The sequence below is a fragment of the Nelumbo nucifera genome, chromosome 1 (genome assembly GCF_055504915.1).
Source record: "Nelumbo nucifera cultivar China Antique chromosome 1, China Antique-T2T, whole genome shotgun sequence".
Classification (NCBI taxonomy): domain Eukaryota; kingdom Viridiplantae; phylum Streptophyta; class Magnoliopsida; order Proteales; family Nelumbonaceae; genus Nelumbo; species Nelumbo nucifera.
This window is the reverse complement of record NC_142649.1, coordinates 147,569,289-147,580,440: the sequence shown is the minus strand read 5'-3', so window position 1 is coordinate 147,580,440 and position 11,152 is coordinate 147,569,289. Positions and strand designations below refer to the sequence as shown.

Sequence of the window (11,152 nt, the reverse complement as noted above, 5' to 3'; positions counted from 1 at the left end):
TTGGATCCGATCCGTACGAATCTGATAGGACTCAATTTGAATTCGAATCCTATCGATAAATCAGATCTTTTGATCCGATCTACTCTGACATGTTTTCTTTAAAAATTAATAAATTATTAAAAGAAAAATAAAATATAATAATTTAAATAAAGTAAAAAGAAAAAATACAAATATTTTTTAATTATTTTCATTATATGTATACATGTTTTTTATAAATAAATAAATAAATAAATAAATAATATAACAAATTTATAAATAAATAAATAACATATATGCATATATACTTATAATTATATAATATATATCAGACCGGATCTCTTGGGATCAGATAGGGGTGATCAGAAGTCGACCATATCAGATCGGACCCCTAATTAAATCTAACAATAGAATAAAAAGACAAAAATGACCTCCAATGTTCGAATCTGATCTGACACTGTTCATGTTGGATCCGAACCGTACGAATCTGATAGGACTCAATTTGAATTCGAATCCTATCGATAAATCAGATCTTTCGATCTGATCTAATCTGATATGTTTTCTTTAAAAATTAATAAATTATTAAAAGAAAAATGAAATATAATAATTTAAATAAAGTGAAAACAAAAAATATAAATATTTTTTAATTATTTTCATTATATGTATACATGTTTTTTATAAAAAATAAATAATAAAAAATATATTTATAAATAAATAAATAACATATATACATATATACTTATAAATATATAATATATATCAGACCGAATCTCCTCGGGTCAGATAGGGGTGATTAGAAGTCGACCATATCAGATCGGACCCCTAATTAAATCTAACAATAGAATAAAAAGACAAAAATGACCTCCAATGTTCATTAAATTTTCAAAACATGCCCCTAATTTTCTCCCTGATTCATTTCTTCTGTCCTGAGTTTCCTGTTAGTTGAGATTAAGCGATCTCCTCGAAAGCCGAAAGGCCCTGTGGCTGTGATGAACCAATTTTGCTAGTGTGCAATAACCAAATACCCAGTACAGTATCAAACATAAAAGAAAAAGAAAAGAGTAATAAAACAGAAAATCTCTGTAAAATATATGGAATCATCAAACGGTCCACATCGTACGCAAAACAAAAGAGAAAGAATATGCGTTAATGAATAAAGAAGAGGGACACATGAACTGTGCACGCAGAGGTTAGGGAGAAATGAGAATGTAATTATGACACCGCACTACACAATCAGAAAAATAAAAATAATAATAAATGAAGTCTAACGAGGAAAATCAGTCCCATAAGACTAAACCAAGTAGAGTAACCAAAAAAGTTACAGATGAATGCATTGAGAAAATGTTAATGTAATTGCAGAGAAGAGGACAACGAGAGAAGGATTATTTAGCATAAGCTAGAAGAGAGAAATCCAAAAAAAAAAACCATGAAAACCGGTCAAATATATCGATACGAATTCAATTTCCCGAAATGACATTAAAATCCAAAAAGCAAAAATCAATATAAGTTGAACAGAAAATCACAACTTATGACGTTCTCAGTTGAGTGGAACTGTAACTTCAAACACTTGTCTTACGGACCATATGAACGCTTTCACCTCTGTAAGCTGCAAATAACGTTAGGATTGAAAAGATGCATAGCAGCTTTTACAAGCTAGCTTTCAAAAAAAGCTTGAGAACACATACAATATTTTGAAATGAATGGGCGAAATTGGTATTATAGAAAAATCTAATAGGTATATGGTGTCAGTTATAAACGGACATAGACGTTTTATTAACGGAAGGTTTGTTTATGGTATATTTAAGTTATTTCCTAAAATAACAGGGTATACAAATAATTAACTCTTTACTTAAATAACCAATTGATTCGCAGATACTCAAGCCTGAACTCGCACTTGAGATGCCTTTGGCTTTCAGGCTTTTGAGTCCAGATCATTAAGAGGGTGCTGTTATATAGGCATCACTTCAGCAGTTTCTGTGCACGCCTAGCATTTGGTTGAGTTAATTTTTAAAGTTTCTTCAAACAGTCACATTTTTCACTGTTATGATGATGTGGTGGTTAGTGGCGCCTAGTTGTCATAAACAATTGTAATTATTATTCTTTTTTATTTTGTAAATAAATAAAATATAAACTTTGAATATAAACGAAACCAAACACATACTAAATGGATTGTTAAATGAGACTTACATTAGGATGTTCTCTGACAGTATATGAAATTACCATATGGATTTTGAGTCTGGATCTATTCATCACAGAGTATTCCTCATATTGACCTACATCATGTATCAGCTATACATCAAAAACATCCCCTCTACTTGTATGTTATCATTCATGGGAAATATTTTTAATACAGTAGGATGTGATTGTGAAGTTGGTATGAGAAGCAAGAACATATCCCAATTCCTGGATTTTAGACATCTTTCATTTTGTATTATTCTAAGACTTGATAGCAGTTATTGAGCTCCTATGTGATAATAAAGTAAAAGGGCAAAAGACTTAAAACATACCCTAAGTATTCATAAATTGACTTAAACATACTTGAGGAGTGGCCTTGGGGGACTTTTTTTTTCGAGAAGCACTAGGAGACTTAAACACACCCTTATTTGATAAAACCTTATATGCCTTTTTATAAACTTATTGTAAAACCAAAGCTTTTTTGGTTTATCCTTTTCTGTCAATTATTCATTGAGAATTCAAATATATATACATGAATACAACCACTGAACTCCTAAGCTTATGGCAACTAGAATTCCTAAGTTTACAGGGACTCAATCTTTCCTATCGTATCTGAACTATTCATGATTAGGAAAGAAGATATATACAAAGAGGATATATACGTGAACACCCCCCCCTCAAGTTGGAGCATGCAGATTGTGAATGCCCAACTTGCAGAGAAAGTATTCAAATTCTCTACGACCTAGTGCCTTTGTAAAAATGTCAGCCAGCTGAATGGTAGTCGACACATAAGCAGGACGAATGTAACCATTTTGAATCTCATCACGTACAAAATGGCAATCAACTTCAATATGTTTCGTACGTTCATGAAACACTGGGTTTGCCGCAATATGCAACGCTACCTAACTATCACAATATAATCGCATTGGGTTTGAATGCGTAACTCCAAGAGCCAATAACAATCCCTTCAGCCATTTTAATTCACACGTGGTCGTGGCCATAGAACGATACTCTGCTTCCGCTGAAGAACGAGCCACAATGTGTTGTTTCTTAGTTTTTCAAGAAATCGGCGATTTCCTAAGTAGAATAAACCATCCATACAGAGAACGTCAGGACAAATGACAACACGCCCAGTTTGAATCACACCATGCATATAATTGCAAGTCACAATCTGAGCACAAGAGAATTCCTTGACCAGGATTTCCTTTCAAGTAGCGCACCACTCGCAATGCAGCCTCCCAATGTTTTTCTTGCGGTTTCTGCATAAATTGGGATAGAACATGCATGCAATAAGACAACTCTGGATGAGTTGCTGAGAGATAAATAAGCTTGCCCACCAAGCGCCTGTATCGCTCAGGATCAGATAAGAGAGGCCCATCTGTCAAGGCGAGATTGTGATTCTGCTCCAGAGGAAAAGGAGCAGGTTTTGCACCAAGTAATCCAACTTCAGAGATAATATCCAAAGCATACTTTCGTTGAGACAGAAAAATTCCTGTTGAGTTTCGGGCAACTTCAATGCCCAAAAATTATTTCAATAGTCCCAAGTCTTTCATATGGTAGCAGTCACTTAAATATTTCTTGAAGACTTGAATTGCCATATGATCATTATCTGACACGATAATGTCATCCACATACACGAGAACAAGCACATGCACCCTGTCTCGGCGCTTGTTTCAAGCCATATAGAGATTTTCGCAACCGACACACCATACCTAGTTTATCTGACTGAAAACCAAAAGGCATTCGCATGTAGACTTCCTCATGAAGGTCACCATGCAAGAATGCGTTATGTACGTCCATTTGATGAAGCTCTCAACTTCTAGCTACTACGACTGTAAGAAAGGTACGGACAATAACAATTTTTGCAACTGGGGCAAAAGTTTCATTATAATCAATTCCCTCAACCTGCTTGTTCCCAAAAATCACGAGACGGTCTTTGTATCTTTCCACTGTCCCATCAGCGTTATACTTGATTCGATCCTATGGCTCGTTTTCCGGATGGCAAAGGCTCCACGGTCCATGTCTGATTATTTTCAAGTGCCTGTATTTCTTTCTGCATTGCATCCCTCCATTTTCCATCCTTTATGGCCTTAGTAAAAGAAGTAGGTTCAACTATTGCAGTAATAGCTGCCAAGAAAGCACGATGTCGACAAGAAAAATTGTTACAATTCACATAGTTATCTATGGGATAAGGACTACCTGCGAAATGTGATTGGCCGAATAAACTTGCAAAGGGACGCGGAGAGGGACTCAATCACTGTGTGGTGTGAAGCACATAATCTCTCAACCTTGTGGACTACTGTTTCTGCCGATGCCCACGCTCCCAATGAAATTCAGAGTGTTGCTGTTGCTCAACATCGCCACCCCCCTTTACGTCAGGGCTATCTTCGCTTACATTTTCTGTGGTGGCGTCACAAGAATGCATGGGTTCACCAGCATTTGCATTCGGGTCTACGCGGGTTCCTTCTTCTACGCAAACTCCTTCTTCAGCGAGTTCGCCTCGCTGGTCAATCTCCATCTCGCCATTTGTTTGTCCTGGTAAATAAGTGGACTGCACCAACACCTCATTTGTCCCACCTATTCCACAATGAAATTGGCCTTGTGCTTTGTTTGGTTGTTCATCCTCATTGCGTGCATAAGGGAATTCATCCTCTAAAAAAGTAACATCTCTTGATGCAAAGAATGTGCTGCACTCTAAATCATACAAGCTCCATCCTTTCTTTCCAAAAGGATACCCAACAAAAACACACCGTCTGCTTCAACTGACAAATTTATCCCCTCCATGTTCATGATTGTGCGCATATGCCAAGCAACCAAAAATTCGCACATTATCATAAGAAGGAGGTCGCCCAAATAAAACTTCATAGGGAGTCTTTCCCTTCAACAGAATGGACGGTGTCCGATTGATCAAATAACATGCGGTCAATACACATTCCCCCCAAAAATCAATAGGCATGCTAACTTGAAAACGCAATGCTCGGGCAACATTGAGTATGTGGCGGTGTTTGTGTTCAACCCTCCCGTTTTGTTGAGAGGTCCCGACACAAGTGGTTTGATGAATAATACCATGCTGAGCAAAATAACTAGCCAAGCAGACAAACTCAGACCCATTGTCAGTACGAATCACTTTGACAGGTTTGTTAAATTGCCATTAAACCATAGCAAAAAATTTCGAAGAACTTGTCCCACTTCCGTCTTATCAATCAAAAGATAAATCCAAACACCTCTAGAAAAATCATCTACTATTGTCAAGAAATAATGAGCACCACAAGAAGTTGTAGTTCTATAAGGACCCCATAAATCATAATGAATTAACTCAAAAATATCAGATGCTTTATTATTACTAGAAACAAACTCTTCTCAACATTGTTTAGGTCAGAAGCATACATCACAAACCCTTAATACTGTCATCCTTATTATTTTTAGTACTAACAAAAGGCAACAACTTAACAATTTTATGAGAATGATGCCCTAACCTTTGATGCCAAATATCACATGCCTTGCTCTCTGTAGTCTTCATTGCTCTTATTGATGCAATGCTCCAGAAATAATAGAGTCCCTCTCGCTGCTCACCCATTCCAATCAGTATCCTCGTAGTTCGGTCCTGTATCACACAGAATTTATTAGTGAACTGAACAACACAATTCGACTCCTCAATCAATTGTGACACAGAAATTAAATTGCAATTCAAACTAGGCACATATAAAATATTAGTCAGTTTCAGACGATCGTCCAGCGCAACTGTGCCTTCTTTTTCTGCTATTGTCGCTTTCCCATCTAGCAGCCCGGCAGAGCATGGAATGACGTTCTTTATGTCTCTCATCGATTCGAGGCTTCCTGTCATATGATGAGAAGCCCCTGTGTCTATTATCCATTCTGACAATTTTCGCTTACCACTTAATTGTTGAGTCCCCTCTTTCTATGTGTTCAAAAGGTTGAGTAACATGTTCCACTACTCACTACTTAGTCCATTTAACCCAGTCTTGACTGCATCGATTGATTCTCCTTGAGATGCATTGCCTTGCGTAGAGACTTTGGCTATATTGGCCCTGACTTGGCCGCCACGACCTTTTCCTCCTACCCCTGCTCCGTGATTCCCCCCACTCGCATCCACTCCGCCTTTTCGTTCGAATGGATTCGTTATATCCGAGATCGCGTTGTTGTTCCCGTCGGGCACTACTCCAAGGTCCAACGATGACGAAGAGATGCTCTAGCTAATTGTTGGAGTGGTGTAGCCGTAAGAAAGCTTGGATCGGCAGAAACCCATATCGAAGCAGTGATTGGAGGTGTTCATCAGTGGTGGCGGAGGGGGTTTCGTATGCACAGGAACTACACTATCAGCATTGGTGCTGTTCTGGTGGTGATACCTCGTCTCCATGGATGACCCGTAGTCGAGATCGAGATAAGGATCCACGTCGGAGAAGAAATAGTCGCCTGACTTCAAATCGGGTGTTTCCATGAGTTTGGCAAGGTTTGGGTTTGGAAGTAACCAAGAAGCAGCTTCGGCCTCCTTGCGGTAGGTGTCATTGTCTTCCTCTTTGTCGTTACGATCGTCATCGTCGTCCGAGGACTTGAGGAGGCCATCAGGAACAAGGAGGTTGGCTACATTAGATTTCATGGCGGAGGCAGCCGATTCGTAGAACGGAACGACAGGAATTCGCTCGTGCTGCCAGGTGGGTGGGTTTGCTGAGTGGATGTCTCGGTCGCAAGTGACGTAGAGGGCAGCAACGCCAGTCTTACAGGTGACACTAACCGGGGCTTGCTCACAGACCTCGCACATCCAGACTCGCTCGTGCCGGGAGGCGAGCTTGTTCGTGCCATGAACCTTGGCGTCGTAGTTGAAGCAAAGGAATGTCGAGTCTGCCCGGCAGAACAGTAGGTTCGACGCCGATTTGTAGAAATCACTGGGCTTTGCAGACAAGCTCCAACTCGCCGGGTATCCCTTACCGCTTTCGTTGTCAATGGCCATCTCTCTCTTCTTCTTCTTCGTCTTCTTCTTCTTCCTCTTCTTCTTCCTCTCTCTCTCTCTCTCTCTCTCTCTGTGGCTTTCAGTTGGCTCTGATACCATGTAAAACCAGAGCTTTTCTGTTTTATCCTTTTCTGTCAATTATTCATTGAGAATTCAAATATATATACATGAATACAACCATCGAACTCCTAAGCTTATGGCAACTAGAACTCCTAAGTTTACAAGCACTCAATCTTTCCTATCCTATCTCAACTATTCATGATAAGGAAAGAAGATATATACAAAGAGGATATATACGTGAACGGACTCCTAATCCTAACACTTATTTTAATATTAAAAAAATTTATATCTTACCCTCCATAAACAATAGACTGCTTTTGAAATAATATACCTTCTTTCTTGCTCTGTTTCTACAGCTACAACAGAACTTTGATTACCCCTTTTTAGTTGTAGGGTGCTAGGCTTACATTTGCTGTGATTTTGAAGATTTGGTTCGTTAATCAGATCGTATTAAGGACACTGCATTGGTTTTACGGCTTTGCTTGTGGATCAGTCTTGCTTTGCTATCAAATTTTGGTAGTATACGTAGATTTATTTACAATATTGTTTGGAATAAATTGTAGGCATTGGGAGTTTATATATAGATATAGATTTGTAAAAAGTGAATGTTATGGTTGTTTCGGTCATGATAGAATTTCTGTTTCTTTTTTTCTTTTTTGTCTTTTTTCGAGGTTCAGGCGATTGTTTATATTTCACGCCAGCATTGAACAAATAGAGCTCGGAGATTGAAGACTTCAGAGTAAATTGTAACTAATGGAAACTACCAAATTCATGGAATTCATGCTGATGATCAAGGAATAGGAATAGAAATGGTGGACCAGAGTTTAAGACATTCCATCTTTATGTAAGATAAAAAAAATGGCTTATAGTAAAATCTGTAAACAGTACGATTAAAATCTCATTTCTATTTGCTAATTCCGGACAGGGATGACCAATTGGCCAAACCCATCAAAAACTCCAAACCACTACAGACCTTCTACGATCTTAATAGCTTTTTGTCAAATCAAAATTTGTAAAAATTGAAAAACCGCTTCTTAACCTTTTACTTCATTCCTGGTTAAACCATTACTGAAGCTGAGGATGATCGAATTAAGGAGGTTCACTTGGGTAACATTACAAATGGGATGCCGCCATGCCGGAGCCCGGAAATTTGGCTTCAGTCCGTGTAAAGCCTAATCGAACAGTCTTTGCATTGTAAATATTTTTCTATTTATATATTTGGGTAAATTACAAAGACCCCTGTACTATAGGGTCAACTTCCCCTGTACTTTGTTTTGTGATAAAGAGTTCTTTTACTTTGACCGTGAGACAAAGATTTTCCTGTACTTTATTTTGTGACAAAGATCCCCTGTACTATGACCGTGGGACAAAGACCCCTTTCGGAGAAAAACATTGTTCATCTTCCCAACCTTACATACACGAACAGCAATGGCGGTAACTGTTGCAGCAGCAGCGGACTTCCGAAGTCCTCCCTCTCTCTCTCCCCTAATCTCTCAACTTCCCCTTCCCCTTTTCTCTCCTCCCCTTTCTTCTTCCCGATTTCTTCTATTTTCCGTTCCTTGCACTTCTAGGTGAGGAATTGGAATTATTCAAAAGAAACTTATTGAAATAGGAAAACTCAGACCAACTTGAATCAGAGGCTGCACTCTCCGGTACTTCAACAACACGAACACCCATATTCTCAATTTCCCCGACTCCACCAGATGTGGCAAAAGCAAGAAGTACATTGCAATCACTTATCTGTTTCTTAATTTCTGCAGGGCTACTGAGAGGATTCATGGTGGTGGCGATTTACTAGAAGAGTTAATCCCCTGCAGATTTTACTTAATCATGCATGCATAGAAATGAAAGAACCAAAGGGTTTGTGATTGATTCATGATCAATCCACCAACGTGTAAGGGAACCAAAGCCCATGGACGGTCGGGTTAAAGCCCAAGCAACCCAAAAGACCCTGTTTGTACGGCAAGAAGGTCTTCTTCTTCAACTCCTCAGATATCGCTAGTTCACCGTGTAATGTAACTCGTGAATTGAAACCGGCCCTCTTCTCCTTGAACCGGAGTTGTCGGTTGACCGGAAGCTCGAGTTCTTTTACGTCGTCTTGTTTCTTGGGTAAAACCACGAATTTTCTGAAAGGATCCTTGTCCGTCGCTCGACCTTCTGAAGCGCTTTGAAACAACAGAATTTTTTAGCCTCCATTTCTTGCTCCCTTTCAAAGATGACGACAATGTAGAAGAGGATTTTGAATTTGACGAAGCGGGTTCGGTGCTTTGCTGTTGCTCTTTTTCTTCCCATGCAAACGCAGAAACTCTAAAAGGCGACAGCGATCGGGTACCCCTACGGCTGGAATTTGAACCAGAGAACCTTTCTCTCCCTCAATCGCGTTCTGATCCTTTACACGCTTGCTCTATTGCAGCTGTGAATGGGTTGAAGTCTTTCTTGTGTTGCGGGGACAACGCTTCACGGATATCCTTTTCCCCTTCAAGATTGGTGATCTTAGGGACCTCGGCAACGAAACAACTATCTTCCGAGTAGCAAACTCGTCAACTCCGTTTGGAACCTGCTGTAACCGAGGAGGAAGTTTTAAAGGTTTAATGACGCCTCCGTTGAAGAGTTCATCATCGTCGTTCTGGGTGTCGCTGCATTTTGACTTTCTAGGCTTCTGTTCCCAGTCAAATGGGATGACCGAAGAAGAGCCACCCCTGCCGCTAGTGCCGTTGATGATGGAGAAGTCATTGAAGCCACGATAGTGCCGTTGACTCACCAAAACGTTTGGGGCTGGAAGGAGTGCTGATGTAGGGGGAAGAGCAGGCGCTGTCGAAGTTGAAATTCATGCCGTTGGGTGGTGTCGGTATCACCACTTCCATTATCAAGTCTGGAATTCTGTCCTTATGGCTCACTTAATTGAGAAGCTGAATTTCGGAGTTTTTATAAGAAAGAGGGAGAGAGAGAGAGAGAGAGAGAGGGAGAGGGAGGAAAGAGGGAGAAGGAGCAAATGGCAAATGCAGAGATGATTGACCAACAAATGAATTTAAGGAGAAGGTTGGTTGCTGGTGGTATAGAAAGAAACCGCCTTTTTTATTTCGTTATTATGACGTCCACAGCATCGTTGGCGACAATCACTGGATCAACTACGATGGTGTTGGGATTGAGCTTCGTGCTCAATATTTGTTGTGTTTTTCTCGAAAAAGAAAAAAGGGGAGGAGAAAAAGGAAAAAGGGGAAGGGGAAGAGAGATCGGGGGAGAGAGAGAGAGGGAGGAATTCGGAAGTCCACCACTGCTGTAATAGTTACCGCCGTTGCTGTTCGTGTATTGTGAGGTGTGGGAAGATGAATATTGTTTTTCTCTAAATAGTTATTACAAGGATAGTATTGGGATTAAAAATATTGTAATAGAGGATTTCAACGAAAACTAACAAAAAGAAGTCTTCGTTTCACAGTCATAGTATAGGGTCTTGGTCGCAAAATAAAGTATAGGGGGACCTTTGTAATTTATCCTATATTTTAGAGTAAATCTCTATTATTTATGAAATTGATACACTGTATTTTTACTGTTCAGATATTTTTTACAGTACCCTTAAATTTTTTGATAATTGTTTAATACCTCTTTTATCGTTAGTTTTCCGTCACACTCTAAAATTCTTAAAATACCCTAATTATTTTATTGGAACACGTGGTGTGCTCCATCTCCATCTGCTACTCCTGGGCTCTGCTCTCTTTAAGTAGAGGCATCAATTACGCCATTTGGACTTCCTGGTACGGACTGATACTATCACCGGAGATACGGACTCACCCGTCTTTCCATCCAATAGGTCATCGCCAACAGACTGATATCTGAAGGGTTTCATGAATTGGAGGGAGAAGAGGGCTGGTGTGGTGGTGAATGCGAAAAGTTTTTGTTTCGCTCACACATCTCGATCCCTGATTCACAATTATCGGCGGGAAAGGATGACGCACTAGACGCAGAGAGAGACAA

General features: G+C 39.5%; 2 pseudogenes; both read right to left on the bottom strand.

Moving 5' to 3' along the window:
• Positions 1-6,103: 6,103 nt before the first annotated feature.
• Positions 6,104-7,120, bottom strand: LOC104588059 (zinc finger protein CONSTANS-LIKE 5-like; annotated as a pseudogene).
• Positions 7,121-8,305: 1,185 nt separating this feature from the next.
• Positions 8,306-9,998, bottom strand: LOC104588058 (uncharacterized; annotated as a pseudogene).
• Between the last annotated feature and the right edge of the window lie 1,154 nt (positions 9,999-11,152).